The sequence below is a fragment of the Cervus elaphus genome, chromosome X, assembly GCF_910594005.1.
Source record: "Cervus elaphus chromosome X, mCerEla1.1, whole genome shotgun sequence".
Lineage (NCBI taxonomy): Eukaryota > Metazoa > Chordata > Mammalia > Artiodactyla > Cervidae > Cervus > Cervus elaphus.
The window spans coordinates 37,675,773-37,693,367 of record NC_057848.1 but is presented as its reverse complement, the minus strand read 5'-3'; the positions used below and the strand labels follow the sequence as shown (position 1 = coordinate 37,693,367).

Sequence of the window (17,595 nt, the reverse complement as noted above, 5' to 3'; positions counted from 1 at the left end):
AAAAAAATTTAAGAGCTTAAAATTAAGCCTGCAGTCAACAGAATATACCAGTTTTCAGAAAATACATGATGATATACATAAATCTCAGATGCTATCATTGAATGTGTTACTTCTCAGAAAGCTGCTCAGGGGAAAGTGATAAATGTCATTATTACTGAATATTATCTCATAAAACACATACAATTACAAAAAATAATTTTTTGTTTGAAGAAAGAAATGTTCTGTTCTGATAATGTTCATTTATTTGTATGCTTACAAGTAAAAAATCTCCCATTAGTTAGTGCTTACATCAAAGTTAGTATGATACATGTGTTTGAATTATTCTGCAAAGCACACACATATTAAAATTACATTTAAGATTTCATAAATATTGAGATAATGCAAAAATCTGAACCTATACATTAGATACTTATATATAAAGATATATTTGGATAATGAAAATAAATTTTGTTCAGTGAGCCAAATAAATACTCTACCTACAGAAAACAACTCATAATAAGAAAAAAAACTCCCAAAGTAGCCTATATAATCCAAATAGTTGTGAATTTATTTCATGATGGAAAAATTTAGACCCTCAGTAAACAAAGCAAGAGAGATATGTTGAATTGGATCAAAAGTGACTGAGAAAGAAAACTGCATTTGTTGAGAAAATGAATTCTTTCAAGAAGTAGCAAATTACTACATCTAAAAATTAATCACCTTGCTGACTACACGATTCCCAATCTGTGTTTCTTATAAATCACCTTGAGTTGGCTATGATTTCTAAAGTGACTAATTTGGGAGATAGCCTAAAAAGAATGAAAAAGTGATGAAAGTAAATTAAAAATGACTGAGCTAGACTAGATTTATGAAAAAACAAAATAGATCAGGTAGTTAAGCATGCAAAATTGTGTTCAGTAGGCAACAATATATCCCTCTGATCTGTCTATATTTTTTGTTGGGCATTTCTACCCTATAAGTGTCTGATGAATACTTAGTCATGGGACAAAATGAACAGAGCTTGGAACACATTTAATCCATGGTTTTGTTAAGCCCAAGCAGATGGAATTTTATTTGGGTATCCACAGTAATAAAGCAGTTCTATGTAAAACATCTGGATTTCACCATGTAGAGTCACTAATAAATGGAAGCCAAGAAAAAAATTATAGAATAAAATAAATTCTCCCTCAAACTTTCAAGAGTGAAGGAAAATAAAACAATTTCATTAATTATCTCACCATTTTTACTTTAGATGAGCAACATGAAGTTGTCAAGGAAAAGGTAGATGGAATAATTCCAAAATCAGAGACAGAGCCAAAGATATTCCTTGTTAAAACTTTCAGAAAAAAAAAGTAGTACATTTTTAATTGCTGATTACAACCATGTTTTGAAACAAAGTAACATTTTCTTTTTTTCTATCATTTTGCTTGGTTGTATCATTTGCTTACTTTTTTCATAGATAGGAAAAATGACTAAGTTTCAGACATAAGGTGTTTCAAGCTGTACCAAAGAATAATATGCTCTCATTATGATTCTTTTCTCTGTTTTAATTTTTAATAAAGGATAATATGTTCCATCCTTGCTGCCAACCTCAAACATTCATCTTGGTATCTCATGGTGGGGGAAAGATGGCTAATTGATAACAGTGAATAACTAAAGCATGAAAAAAAAATTTTGTCAAATTTTAACTATTTTGATATATGCATGCTCAGTCATGTCCAACTCTTTGTGACCCCATGGACTGTAGCCCACCAGGCTCCTCTGTCCTTGGGATTTCCCAGGCAAGAATACTGGAGTTAGTTGCCATTTCTTTCTCCAGGCATCTTCCCCACCCAGGGATCAAGCCCACATCCTCTGTGCCTCTTGCATTGGCAGGAGGATTCTCTACCACTACGCCACCTGGGAAGCCCGGATTAAGACTGGGAATGCTGGAAAACCACCTGCAATGCATAGAACAGTTCCCACAGTAAAGAATTATTTGACCCAAAATGTCAATAATGCCAAGACTGAGAAACTCTGGTCCAGCTGTATCTTGCCAGGGACTTAGTCCTTTTTTATTTATAGTAATTCTTTAGCAAGAGGTTTTATGTTTCTGTATTCAATAATATATATTTCATATATGTCAGCTCTTTATAATCTATTTTCCATTACCTTTTATGAGGCAGGAAGTCCTGGAACATTCTACATAGAGGTGTTATACTAGTCATCTGAAGCTAATTTATAATTCTCAATATGGATGTGCTTCTCTCTATTCCCAACATTCTTCATGAGCATAAGATTAAATACAACACTCAGTCCTACTGAATTTCAAAATATGGTGGCCAATGTACTAATCTCTTGACTGTTTTCTTCATTTTTTTTTTCTTGTCGTCAGATGAATTCACTGATCTTACGTGACCACTAAGTAGGTTAAATCAAACTAGGTTTTTCACAACCATTAGCACTGGAAATCATCAATTTCAATAGTCTGTGTAGAATTAAGCAAATGAGAATTTTGAAACTTGAGTGTTCCTTGCATACAGAGGCACTCAAGAAATAGTTGTTGAATAAGTTTTCCATAAACCACTGACTTTAAAAAAAAGCAAGTTATGAATTTTAAGATTGAAATGGATTAACAATGTTTGGTGTGCTAATTAAGTTTTCAAATTTCTAGGCAACATCTCTGCTGATGATGTTCTGTTGCAATCCTTATTCTTATGATGCCTAAGTTATTTGGCACTTAGAAAGTTATTTTAAATTTGAAAGCAAAGTTTAACTGAAGGTTTATAATACGCCATATAGTAATTAGGTGACAAAAGCAGAGGCAGGAAGTTTAAAGAATATACCCACTCAGTTGATGATGCCCAAACCACACACCTCTCTAGTTAATAAATATACACACAGAAAAGACCTTACACTAAATTCTTAAATCTTTTAACTTTATGTAACAAGGTAAAGCTGCCTAATTTTTGAAAAGAAAAAGTTAAGCATGGTTATCCCCTCTGGAAAAGGAAGAACAGGCATTTTCTATCTAGCTGACTATGTGTGCTGTGTGCTCAGTCATGTCCAACTCTTTTGTGACCCCATGGACTATAGCCCACCAGGCTTCTCTGTCCATGGGGTTTCCAAGGCAAGAATAGTGGAGGGGGTTGACACTTTCTTCTTTAGGGGATCTTCCCCACCCAGGGATTGAACTAGCATCTCTTGTATTGGCAGGCAGATTCTTTACCACTATGCCACCTGGGAAGCTCCTAGCTGACTGTAGAATTCACTAACTCATTTATAATGGACAGTGACTTACTTGAAGTCTTAATATGAAATAAGAATGTAGAAATGTGTATTTCTAAAATGCTTTATTTTCTTTTTGGCTGAAAAGTGATAGTGTTCAGGAATGGTGTCTGATGAATATTAAAATTATATCCTTGAAATAAAATATATAACCTGTAATTTACCAAAATTTTAAGTAAGAGTGAAGTGTTTTTTCTGGGATTACCTAATACTGGAAGTAAAAACTACATTGTTGAAAACAATTATTTCCAATCAATTCTTCCTCCAAGAACAAATGTTTCAGTATAGTAATATGAAAATATATGTCAATATTTTCTTTTGCTTTGTGTTATAATGAAGGAGATGCTAAAGTGAGGCAAAACACATAGTATAACTGTGCATTTAAAAAAATCACAGCTCTCTCTCTCTTGTCTTTTCAGATGGCCCACAATCTGTCTATGGAGTGTGTTTCTCTCTAAATAAATCCACCTGTTACTATCAAAATAAATAAATAAATAAATAAATAACTCACAGTCTAGGTACCTGAACTCATTCTTCTGTTTTAAAATTAGAATCATTCAATTCTTTAAAACTTTCTGGTTAACCTAAATATCCTGAACTCAAACAGCCTCTTCACCAAAAGAGACCTAAACATTTCTAACTCATTGTTCTAATCATTCCCATGAGATAATTAAACAGACAAGCTTGGGAATTCATTGAAGACATTTGAAAAATGACAGTATGAAGATCCTCCATACCATAGTGGATCATTCCTAGACTCAATCCCCAATCTCCTACCACCCCTAGAGTCCCATTAGTGTATGCCTACAGTCTTTCAGTTTCTTCTCTCCAGCTAATTCCTTACTATTAATACTTTGTCTCTGTACCTGTAGCACTAGGGATCCTTACTCAGCAGGAAAAGGGATCAGAGAGCAAACTATCAGGCTCAGAATACTGTTTTCTTTCTTAAACTGAGATTCTGGAATTCTGGACCCTTACTTCTGCTGAATACTGGGGTTAGGTTGCTCCCATCCAGTTTCATTAATACTTCTATTATCAACTGGCCCCAAACCTGATTTCCTTCTGAAAATGAATGCTTCCGATTCTTTAACTCCACCTGAATTCACCTGTTTTAAGACTTTGTACAGATTGGGACTGTAGATGCATTAACAAGGCACAATTTAGATTTCTTGGCCTTCATAATAAGCTGTTGACCTTTGGCACTATATGGGAAAGAAAGTTCTTATTTGCCACATGTGTCCAACTCTCTCACTTCCAGCTTCCTACTCTGGAACATATTACTACCTATAGAACCAGTAATAGGAATTACAATTGCTTAATTCCTATTTCATTTCTTCTTACATGAAAGGAAAAAAATACTAAAACATTGATAGTCACTTCTCCTGAAGGAGTTCTTTCTGTGAAACATAGTAATTTTGGAGAAATGCAATATTTCTTTTTTAGTGAGGTGTCTTTCCTTAGCAGATAAAGCCTCAACATTTTCCTCTTATTGCATTCTTTTCTCCTAAGGTTTCAAGAATTCCAGGTTAACAGTAATGATATCACCAAGATATACAGATGTTATTTTTTGCTAACAAGTAGTAGCCATCTGGGACAAACACATTTTATGAAACAACCTATTTATTTGTACCCATACATTTGGAAGCAATTTGTTTTAAACATGCAAAAATACCAAAGTGAATCCAACCATGTCTCAGATCATCGATGTGGTATTTGACAATAAATTCCTTAAGACAGAACCTGGCCTAGAGAAGGAATTCAGTAAATATTTCTTCAATGAAGAAACTATTGAAAATTTTCTAACAAGTTGAGATTTTCTCAAGAATTTATGCAGAATTAAGGAGGCATGCACGATATAGAAAATACTTTAAAAGAAAGAAATTTCAAATAATTGCTCAAAAGCATTCCTTGTCAAAAATATAGAGCTAACAACAAAGCAAAGTGTTATATAATAAACATGTAAGCTCTGGTTTTATACAGAAATGCTTTCTAACTCACATTTCTCATCAGTCTGTGATAAAGCAAAATAAACTTAGTTTCAATGTTAAGTAGGGTATGTCACCACTGTTGTTTTGTGACTTCTAAGGTTCAGCTTCGGGCATTTGTTGGTGTGATTTCTATGTTACCACAGTCTTGTGTATAAGACTGAAGAGCATATGCTTATTTCTAGTTCACACACAATGGTTTGCCATTGATTTCCATGTAATTATGATTGGTCTCTATATAATAATTTCCAAGGAAGCCAAAGAGGAAAGTGTTCTAATATTTCTTTTAGAGAAAACTCATTCCTTTCTCACTGTGTGGCCTTGTTCCACAAGATACTGAATCAATTTTAGTCTCAATTTCTTCTTCTATAATATAGTGTCAATCTCATTGGGTTTTATGAGGATTGAGAATGATAAAATTAAGATTATTGTTGTTAATATGATTGTGATGATAAAAGCAAAAATAGTGATACCCATTCAAGGGATACCTGTTTAATGAGACAACTTGTGTCTATAAATAGGATGCAATGCAGTGTCAAAAGGGGTCTCAGTCTAGGGTGCAGGCTATATGTTTTTATAACACAATGAACTTGATAAATAAGTTAAAACATTTTTTTCAGTGTTAAAGTATTAATGTTTTCATCACAGAGAATGAATAAGTAAAACATTGCTTGCTTATGGTTTTTAATCTCTATTAACTGAGTTTTGTTTTTACAATACTCACCTCAAAAAGAGCACTTGCTCTATTATCCTAGAATCAATAGATAGTCTTTTTAGTTGCTAATTTACTCAGTATGGTGTAAAGGAATCCTTTATGGTTGATCTATTTTCGTGAGGTATTTCCTATAATGCATTCTTTTAGTTAAAGTCCTTTCATTGTATTCCACCTATTTATAAAAATTTTTTGTCAGATTAGAAGGAAATGATACAGAAAAAAGAAAAAACCTCTTAACGGTATTGAAGCACATGGAAAACAGTTAAGGAATCAAAATCATATAGTGCTGGTTTTCATTTCTTTTTGGTATATTCTGGAGGGGAAAAGAAAAACGCCATGGACTATATAGTCCATGGAATTCTCCAGGCCAGAATACTGGAGTGGATAGCCTTTCCCTTCTCCAGGGAATCTTCCCAACCCAGGGATCAAACCCAGGTCTCCTGCATTGCAGGTGGGTTCTTTACCAGCTGAGCCACAAGGAAAGCCCAAAGGAAAACTATCATGTACTAAATACCAGGGACTATATTAGGAACATCCACATGTCAAGATATTTAATTCTTGCCATCAATTTCTAGAGGAAGAAATGGTTGGGCTGCAAACTGGAAATTCTTAAGCAGACATACATCTGCATCTCATAGAGTCAAAAAGTGTCTTGATCATCCTTAGTGCTCTGAGGGAAAAAAGACTGCCTTCCCAGTGTGCTGCTAAGATATGTTGACCAAAATAGTTCCTCACCCAGGAAACAGACTTTTCAAAACAGTGACAGACATGACAGATGCTTTAGTTAGAAATTACGCAGTTACTGCGTTGCTATTCCTATTATTTGAATAAAAAAATACAAAGTGCATCTCCAGTGCTGTCAAATTGGTACCTTTTATAAATACTGATTTTTTTGTTTTAATGAGAGAGGAGTCATCTTACAAGTGACAGGAAATGTTCCCAGTAATAACTGTAAACTTAATTTCATTTTAAAAATACTGCATCACAAACCAAACTTAATCTGCCATATTGTGGTTCACTGGAACTATTAAGTTACTGACTAATATCGGGACTAGTATTATGTTGATATTCCAATAAAAATTAGCTTCTAGTATAATGCATTGTTTTGGTTATAATGAATTATTTGATATATTACAAATCCTAAGCTTGCTTCCATTTGGAGAAAATGAGTCTGTCTTTGCAGTCACACAGATATGACAGTTGGGAACACCACAGTTACTCAAGTGTTCCCAGTTTTCCATTTATTAATAAGATTCTGGCCAGCCAAATTGTACTAACAAATTCAACTCAGTCCAGATTGTCCAAAAAAAAAGCTTATTTTACTAAATTAAAGTAAGACAATGTATTCATGTCTCCCTACTTCAAAGAACTGAATCATTCTGGAAGCCAAATTGATGTGACATTAACTAAAATAGAACCAGAATGACATTGATGACACTGTATTAGCCTCAAAATGAACTTTCTATCCAGATTAAGTAGACCTTGTTTGGATCATGCTCAAATTAAAGCTCTAGTTGAAGATTCCTCAAAAACTCTGCATTACCTTATGAAGAAGCAACATTCCCTTAAGTTAATCAAAATTAGGCAAGTGCAGCTATTGTGGTTTGTGATGATAGTATGGTGCCCCACAACACATTAATAAAGGTTATTATTTAAGCCTTTTATGGCTATTTTAAAGATTTGTACAATAAAACTTGGTTGTTAGATATTAATAATTATTTACCAATTTTTATAAGTCCTTACTTTAACTTCTGGAAATATAAGATTAAATTATTCTGTTTGAAAGAAATGTCTAGAAGGAGAAACAGAAAATGAAGTAGGCAATTGCAGGTCAGTGACTTACATACTATGATGGAGTTACCTAAAAGGTGTTGTAAGAGCTAAGAAAAAACACATCTCACTGAGACATGGGAAGTTTTAAAACTTCCTTACAGTAAGTGAGTTTTGAAAGATGAACAAAAGTTGGCTAGAAAAAAGGACTTAGGGTATGAGTGAGGAGTGTGATCTGAACATGTGGTCCTTTTTCTCTCTTCTGTCCTTTCAGCATTGTATCTTTCCACATAATAAGTAGATCTGAGGGTGAAATTCTCATCCTCACTTCTCTGGCCAGGAATACCAATATGCTGAAATTAGAATTCTCCTCTTCTATTCCCAGGTGAAGTGAAGTGAAGTGAAGTCGCTCAGTCATGTCCGACTCTTTGTGACCCCATGGACTGTAGCCTACCAGGCTCCTCAGTCTATGGAATTTTTCAGGCAAGAGTACTGGAGTGGGTTGCCATTTCCTTCTCCAGGGGATCTTCCTGACCCAGGGATTGAACCCGGGTCTCCAGCATTGCAGGCAGACTCTTTTACCGTCTGAGCCACAAGGGAAGCCCTCTATTCCCATGCAACAACAGCTAAATTTAAGTGTACTACTAATTAAAATTGACTGTTAAATTATAAGATAGTATTTTTATTATGTCATAGTACATTGTGTATATTTATCATTAATTGGTAACCATAATTCATTTTCTAACCAGCTGTGTGCACTGTAGGCCAAGTATTAGTGTTGATATAGCACTTTCCCCAGATGCTAATGTGAATTTCATTTCAAGATTTTTAAAACAGATCTGTGCTTTAGAAAACAATTGGAATTGAGTTTAATATTTATGATTAGTTTAGCATGGCTCAGACGGTAAAGCGTCTGCCCGCAATGAGGGAGACCTGGGTTCGATCCCTGGGTCGGGAACATCCCCTGGAGAAGGAAATGGCAACCCACTCCAGTACTCTTGCCTAGAAAATTCCATGGATGGAGGAGCCTGGTGGGCTAGAGTCAATGGGGTCGCAAAGAGTTGGACATGACTGAGTGACTTCACTTTCTTTCACTAACCTAACTTTAATGAAGATCAGAAGCATAGTACAAAAGGAAAGACCTGAGACATTAAAAACTGACTAAGAATGGAATTATTTTTAAAGGAAAGCTAATAAAATAAATTTTGCATTCAAAGACCATAAGATTAAGATTCTCCAATGCACTTTACATTTCTATATGAATCATCTATCTCAGTATTTAGCTGACTAAAATATAATACTTTTCAAAACTTAAATAACTCTGAAATTGTACTGCTAAACTTTATAGGTCATACCAGGTAGGTCTTGAGGTTAAATAAACCTAATCATAATTGTTAGCTATACAAAATTCATAATAAAGTAAAAATAGAACAAGTATTTTTCTACTCTCTACTAAAGGAATTATAAAGGCTTTTACAGAAAAGATACAATAAAAGCAACATTTTGTAAGCAATGCACTACTAATTGCTAGGGTTTAAGAGTGGACTCGTTGGAAAAGACCCTGATGCTGGGAGGGATTGGGGGTAGGAGGAGAAGGGGACGACAGAGGATGAGATGGCTGGATGGCATCACCGACTCGATGGGCATGAGTTTGAGTAAACTCCGGGAGTTTGTGATGGACAGGGAGGCCTGGCATGCTGCGATTCATGGGGTCGCAAAGAGTCAGACACGACTGAGCGACTGAACTGAACTGAACTGAAGATACCGTGAGGTGATGTTCTGTTATGTGTGTTGGTTGCTCAGTCATGTCTGACTCTTTGCAACCCCACGGACTATAGCCTGCCAGGTTTCTCTGTCCATGGAATCCTCCAGGCAAGAATACTGGAGTGGATTGCCATTCCCTTCTCCAGAGGAACTTCCCAACCCAGGGATCGAACCCTGGTTTCCTGCATCACAGACAGATTCTTTACCATTTGAGCTACAGGGAAGTCCCAAATCAGTGCAAGTACACAAAACATAAACCGTGGGAACATTATTAAATGATGAAAAGAGCACAAAATAGTGTATTGTGAAAGTACAAATATAATTGTGTCTATGAACCAGCAGGGACTTAGTTCCTTTCTGAACAATTTAAGTTTTTAGAATACTGTTTTTCATATGAATTTTCTACTTTATCTCTTGTAATATATACCAAGTAACTGTTCTTCATATCATTTTTCAAAACAAGTTTAAATGCTTACTGGAAGAAAATATAACTGGTATAAATGACAGGAATAGTCTTTTTAATTCACAAAATCTCTTCTGAACCTCAGCATAATAAAGTTAATGCCATGAATTCCACTATAGCTGTATTTTCAAAATGATATTTCAGGTACTGAATTTACAGACAAATTTTATTTATCCTAAGAAAAGAATATATAAGATACATCAAATATTAAAGTAATTGTAAACATTTCTCATTCTTCTTTCAAAAAGAAAATAAAATGCAATTCCTAAGATTTTTATTTTAATTTATTTTGTTATCTGAAATATTATATCATGAAAGTAGTTATTTTCACTTAATGTAAGGTTGTGTCTATAATGTAATTGCATGATGGCTAATTAATATACTTATCTTGTTGTTATGTTCTTTGATATTTATCATAAATCTGCTTTTAAAATCTTTAAAAATGTTATTTAAAAGGTTGTTTTAATAAAAAATATAAATTTTTCCTTCCTTTCTACCTTTGCCTACTTTCCAAATTAAACAAAACATTTTAAATTGTGGACATTTTAACAAACTCATATTTTAAAATAATTCACAAGAGGTTAAATTAGAAATAACAACCTCGCTCCTCACCCAAAAGACATATTGCCCTCTCAGAAATGTCCCTAATACATTCTCACATTGAAGCTTCAGCCTCAACTGAAGATGAATATTCTGGCAATAGATCATCAATGGAAATACCTTCTCAAAGAAAGAGTAGATAGTACTTTCTGACTGGAGCAAAATGGTTACAAAATTTGTATATGCTCAGTAGCATTAAAGTGCTGACATTCCTTGCTTTTATGTCTCTGGAAGAAGGACTCTGGAGAATGTGGAACCAATGGAGAATTATTTCTGAAACATGCTGTAGAGTAACCAAAAATTCTTCTTTCTGCTACAGGATTCTCATTTCCTAAATGGGTCAAAATTTTAGATAACAAAGTTATTTTTTTAATGAAAGATGCATTTTAATCATGTCTGAGGACTATAAAATCTTTAGAATAAATGATGAATGCTAACAGGGAAAGGCTGTCAGAGAATTACCAAAATGACCTTAGTTTATATTGTTGATTCTAAAATAATTTGCTTTATATCAACTGTCCTTTATTGAAGGCTTAATACTGTTACACTTCACTGACTTGAATAGTGACAATGGGGAAAACGTAGGGGATAGGTAAAAACACTTAACTGAACTCTCATTTGTAAAATAAAACAATTAGACTACATTTTTTCCTTTTAGAAAGTCCTAGGAATCTATGCTTGTTGTTTAGTCACTAAGTCGTATTATACTCCTTTGCGATCCCGTGGACTGTAGCCCACCAGGCTCCTCTGTCCATGGGATTTCTCAGGAAAGAATACTGGAGTAGGTAGCCATTCCCTACTCCAGGGGTCCTCCTGACCCAGGGGTTCAGGCAGATTCTTTATCACTGAGCTACCTGGGAAGCTTTGGAGTCTATACTAATCTACTGTTATAACCTCTCTCAGGTAAATGTGTGGTTCTAACAATCCAGGGACTGACAATCTCCCTGGTGATTTCAGTTTCATTTGTTGTAGGCAGAAAAATCAACTCTTTAAAGCTGTATCAGCACGTATAATCACACATAGTAATAATAAAAATTATGTCAGTTTCAGTAATAGATTACTACTTCATTGATGAAATCAGAATTTGTGAGATCAGTTCAACGAAGTGCCACCAATGTAAAGTGATAGTTTTATTTACATGGAGACAGGGTCTCCATGATTAAAGGATATAAAGAGCTAAACTGCATTCGTCTTAACAGCTTTTGAAGGTACTGAGGTGCCAAAGTACCACTGAATATGTGAAACAGGGATACTGTATTAACATCTTGCTTATAAGCTGTAGAGTCAAGATAATTAAACATTGTTCTGGAGGGATGAGAAGATTTAATTAGTCCAGGGCATTTAGACATCATTAAAAAGCTTAAGCATTCATCAATCTTAGAGCTGTTGTTCAGTGGTGCACTAATTCACTATCATGGTATTTATGACACAAATTAATGGCATTTATAATATAAATGGTAGAATTAATATAACAATTTTTAAAACTAGAATATTGCCTTTAGGAAAAAAAAATACCCACCAAATTTATTTTACTAAAGTGTTCTGACTGCAGTACACAGATTCTATTATTGCTCTTCTAGTTTTCAGTGCATCAAATCACAACTCATTATTGTTGAAAGATTTTACTGTTTCAACCTATTGTATCTAAAATATTAATATAAACTTATCACCTCTCTGGCCTTAGAGATAAAAGTCTTACAGTACAGGTTTTTGATTTTTAAAAGAGCTATTTTAAACTTTTAAAATAGCAAATTCATGTATATCACAGTTATTTTAAGAGGTATCTTATATTCTTTCATATAAAACATTTTTAAAGGCTGTGAGGAGAAATAAAATACTCCCACTATCATCCCCATTTTCATAAATTTGATATTTTGAAAAAAAAAAAACCTGCAATATTTTTATGCCAAAAAAGCTTTTGCACTTAGTGTGTTTTTGAATAGTCTCAAGAAGATGGAAATCATCTGTCTGTCTTTAGAAAAATCTCTCGCTTCGATGAAATAAGCAAGAGAACCAGTGTAACTACTAAAGTAGATTTTACAAATTTCAAGACTGAAGTAAGAGAGGTATTTTTCTGTTATTAAACACCTGGCTTGGAAGAAGAAATGTGTGAAAACACATTCCAAAGTATACTTTTTCTTGGTAAAGAATATTTGAAAGTGAAAGTGAAAGTCACTCAGTCGCGTCCGACTCTTTGCGACCCCAGGGACTGTACAGTCCATGGAATTCTCCAGGCCAGAATACTGGAGTGGGTAGCCTTCTATTCTCCAGGGGATCTTCCCAACCCAGGGATCGAACCCAGGGATCCCAACCCAGAGCCTCCCGCATTGCAGGCAGATTCTTTACCAGCTGAGCCCTAGGGAAGCCCAAAGAATATTTAATTTTAGTATAATCAATGCCTCTTTTTAAATAAGTGTAATCTTTGGACTCTTGTCCAGCTACATTTATGCTTGGCCACAAGCTCTCACAGACTCAATGGACATGAGTTTGAGTAAGTTCTGGGAGTTGGTGCTGGACAGGGAGGCCTGGCGTGCTGTAGTCCATGGGGTCGCAAAGAGTTGGACACGACTGAGCGACTGAACTGAACTGAACAAGCTCTTAGAGCAATGTCTTTACTTAAGGTCAGTGAATAATGTCCTCTTATTGCATTCTTCAGTCTTGGTAAGCAAATCATTTTACAATATATGAGAAGCAGTAATAATACAAAGTATGTCAAAATACTCCAGTGGAATTCTAAAGTAAAGCTAATACAAAAATATAAAAACACTAAATTGGTAAGTAGTTAATGATAACCAGGTGGCTTAGTTAATTTGCTAGTATAGACTGTCTCAAAGGGTTCTCAATATAAAGCTGCTTTCTTGTGTTATAAATATAATTTATATTAGATATATTCACTGTTGCCAAGGGTCATTATTTTTTCAGTGAAAGGGATGTACCTTAGCAACTGGATGAACTTGTAAAGAGAATATTATCATTTTAAAAGATAATTATAACTGAATTTTTGAGTGTAAAAATATTCTCAGAAGTCAACACTTCGAATATAGAGTGTCTGAGATTTCTAAAGGCTTATTCTCTTCTTTGCCCATGAACAAATTTTAAGAATAATGAGTTCCCCCGCCCCCACCACAACTCTTATTTCAATGAAACTTCAGCTTACATTTACTTGGAATGCAGAATTTGGAGGTACAAATATGACATTCAGGGACATTTTGTGGTTTTTATGACTAAATGATATACTTGCATAGATGAACAGCAGTATAAAGATAAGTTATCTCTTTCTATTATATTCATTATTTGTATTTCCACATGTGTTACAGAGAAAATCACCAAGAGAATGTTTATCTTTTGTATATGTAATAATAACTGATGGATTAAAAATAGTGTAAAAGTCAACCTGTGTTTCAAATACTGAAGTGTTTTATCAGACTTCCAAAAGTGACACAAAGTTGTGACATCTCTAGAATGTTTGGTCTATTTATATTATGGCCATAATTATAGCCTCATATTATTCTCTGCTTACCTGGTATCATCAGTATGAGTACATGTTTTCCAATTTGGCAGAAAGAGGAACTTCGATTTACATACAAATAATGTTAAATTAATGGAAACCTTTGAATGAAGTGAATAAAGGCATACTCAGTTCAGCTCAGTTCAGTCGCTCAGTCGTGTCTGAATCTTTGTTCTTTTTCAAATAGTTATATGCAATGGACTGTTTTACTTCTTTAAAAAAGAAAAGGGGGGGGTGCTTAAGGAGAAGTCTGGCTGAAGCCTACTATACACAGGTAGTAGTTTATATGGTTTCCAAGTCATAGGGAAAGATATGGGGTGGGTACTAGAGAGGGGAGAGGGAGACAGGGAGACAGATCTTATCTCTAAATAAATTGTAAATTTCTTTTTTTTCTTTTTCTGGGTAGGCAAAAAAAGAAAAGTTTTATTTCAATAAAGATGTTAGGAGCCCTTGCTCTAAAACTTAATAAGCAGCTGAAAGTTAATGAAATAGTCTTTTAAAAGAATGAAAAATCTCATTTCTAAGACAAACTCATTTCTTTGAACTTTGAAGTTTAAAAAGAGCACCATTTTAAATGATATAAAAAGCACACTTACATATGAAAATGTCATCTAGAAATTTCAATGTAAATGTGTTACTACCCACTAATTATAGACACTAAGTAGTCCAGTTTTATAAAAGATTCAATTTCTACTTAAAATTGTACTGCTTACTTAAAAAATACATCTAAAAATTTACTCTTGAGAGAAAAACGGCAAAGTTTAATCCACACTAATTAAATCTCAGCCAGCATTTTAAAGGTATTAATTTATCTTTCTTCCATTAATACTTTTAACGTATATTTTTTTATGGTTCTAGGTATTCATTTCTGGTTTTATTGAAAAAAAAAGTGTGAGTTTATGAAGTGAATTTCCTAATCTTTAAGTTATTTCTCTGAATGCAAGGTAATGATATACCAATGGCATGTATACATTCTAAACAACTGATTTTTGTTGTTGAAGTATAGTTGATGTACGATGTTTTATTAGTTTTTGGTGTCCAACAAAATAATTAGTCTCTAAGTCGTGTCTGACTCTTTGTGACCTCGTGTACTGTAGCCCACCAGGCTCCTCTGTCCATGGGATTTCCCAGGCAAGAATACTGGAGTGGGTTGCCATTATCTTCTCTAGGGGATCTTCCTGATTCAGGGATCAAACCCATGTCTCCTGCATTTAATGGTGGATTCTTTACTGCCAAGCCACCAGGGAAGCCATCTATCTATCTATCTATTCTTTTTCAGATTTTTTCCATTATAGGTTATTACAATATATTAAATATAGTCCCTGTGCTGAACAGTAGGACCTTGTTTATTTTATATATCATAGTTTGTATCTGTTAATCCCAAACTTTTCATTTATCCCTCCCCTACTTTCATAATCATGTTTGTTTTCTATGTCTGTGTGTCTGTTTCTATTTTGTAAATAAGTTCATTTGTATATTTTTTAAGGTTCCAGATACAAGTGATATCATATGATATTTGTCTTTCTCTGTCTGACTTACTTCACTTAATATGACAGTCTCTGGGTCCATCTATGGTGCTGCAAATGACATTATTTAATTCCTTTTTATGACTGAGTAATATTTCACTGTACATATGTACTACATCTGCTTTATCTATTCATCTGTTGATGGATATTAGGATATCTTGGCTATTGTAAATAATGCTGCTCTGAACACTGGGGTACATGTGTCTTTTTGGATCATACACACACACACACACACAAACATATATATATATATATATATATATATATATATATATATATATATATATATATAACTTAGACACTTTTAATCCACACAAAATATAATTTATCAACTAATCTTATGCATAATTTTTTTCCAGAGATTTTTCATTCTTGGCAAGATAATGAAGAAACTTCTTGGATTATATATGATTTTAGATCTAGTAATTAATTACTGCTTGTTTAAAGAGGACAATACCCATTTTGTTATTTTGGTCACTTAATTCTACTGTTTTTCCCATGGTTCCAAATTTAAGTCAAGAAATTGTAATCAAATATTGTCCAATAGTAGGTATAATTTATAATTTACCAAGTGTATATCAGCATAATCAGATTCAAGAGTAATGAATTTACTGAGAGTTGGAGAAGAAAATGGCAACCCACTCCAGTATGCTTGCCTGGAAAATCCCATGGACAGAGGAGCCTGGTAGGCTACAGTCCATGGGGTCACAAAGAGTCAGACATGACTGAGCGATAGGTCCTATGCATTAATAATGAAGAAAATGGGGGGGGGAGGAGCTAAGATGGCAGAGGAATAGGACGGGGAGACCACTTTCTCCCCTACAAATTCATCGAAAGAACATTTGAACACTGAGCAAAATCCACAAAAAACTTCTGATTGCTAACAGAGGATATCAGGCACCCAGAAAAGCAGCCCATTGTCTTCGAAAGGAGGTAGGGCAAAATTTAAAAGATAAAAAGAGAGACAAAAGAGTTAGGGATTGAGAACCATATCAGGAAAGGAGTCCTAATAGAGGAAGTTTCCAAACACCAGGAAACCCTCTCACTGGCAGGTCTGGGGGAAGTTTTCAAATCTTGGAAATCTTGGGAGGAAAAATAAGCAAAATCCACAGATTACATGCCTAAAAGCAACTCCCAGCAGAAAAGCACCCCAGACGCTCACATCCGCCACCAGCAAGTGGAGGCTGAACGGAGAGGAGCGGGCGGCATTGCTTAGGGTAAGGACTGGGCCTGAATGCCCTGAGGGCAATCGGAGGGAGCTAACGTGAGATAGCAACTCAAACTGTAGGGTAGCAAGAGAGAGAGAGAGAAAATTAACCTGCGAAAAGTGGTAACCAAAGACACTGTCTGCCAGTTCACAGAACAAAGGAGGGACTGAGCAATTCCAGAGAAGAGCTAGCAGGCTGCGGACCGGCCCATCCCCTGCCAGAGGCAGGAGGCAGGGGGAGGGGAAAGGGGCAAAGGCGGGCCCAGAGACGGCATCCCCTACCAAAATGCAAACAGGCCTCCAGTTTCTAACCAAAGACTTCCTGAGATTCTGGATGGTTGACATCCGCCGGGAGGGTCACAGCTAGAGACCAGCTCCCCAGAAGAGACACAAGGCGACCTGACCTGCACGCGCAGAAACTAAGGCTGGGACCACAGAGGGGATAAGGCACACTGCACCCAGGGAGAGTGCACTCGTCAAGCTCCAGGCTGCCTGAGCTGCTAGGTCGGGGAAGGCACAAAATGCAGGCCCAACTGAGTCTGCGTCTTTGTGGACAACCCAAAAACCTGAACCTGAGCAGCTTAGGATTGGAAAGTGCACACAACTCAGGGCCTGCTCCCTGTAGAGCAACCTGGAGCCTGAGCAGTGTAGACAGGGAAAGCACACACGCCGTGAGCGAGGGCAAACCCTGTGTGGCCGGAACACCGCGAGCACTCCCCACACACGCCAGTGACATTTGTCTGCAGTGCCCCTCCCTCCCCACAGCACGACTGAACAAGCGAACCTAAACAGGAGACCACCTCTGCCCACT

The 17,595-nt window shown here is 35.4% G+C and overlaps 1 protein-coding gene across 3 annotated transcripts in view; it reads right to left on the bottom strand.

Moving 5' to 3' along the window:
- HTR2C (5-hydroxytryptamine receptor 2C) overlaps window positions 1-17,595 on the bottom strand; it is a 329,358-nt gene that overhangs the window by 206,910 nt on the left and 104,853 nt on the right. The window lies entirely within an intron of this gene.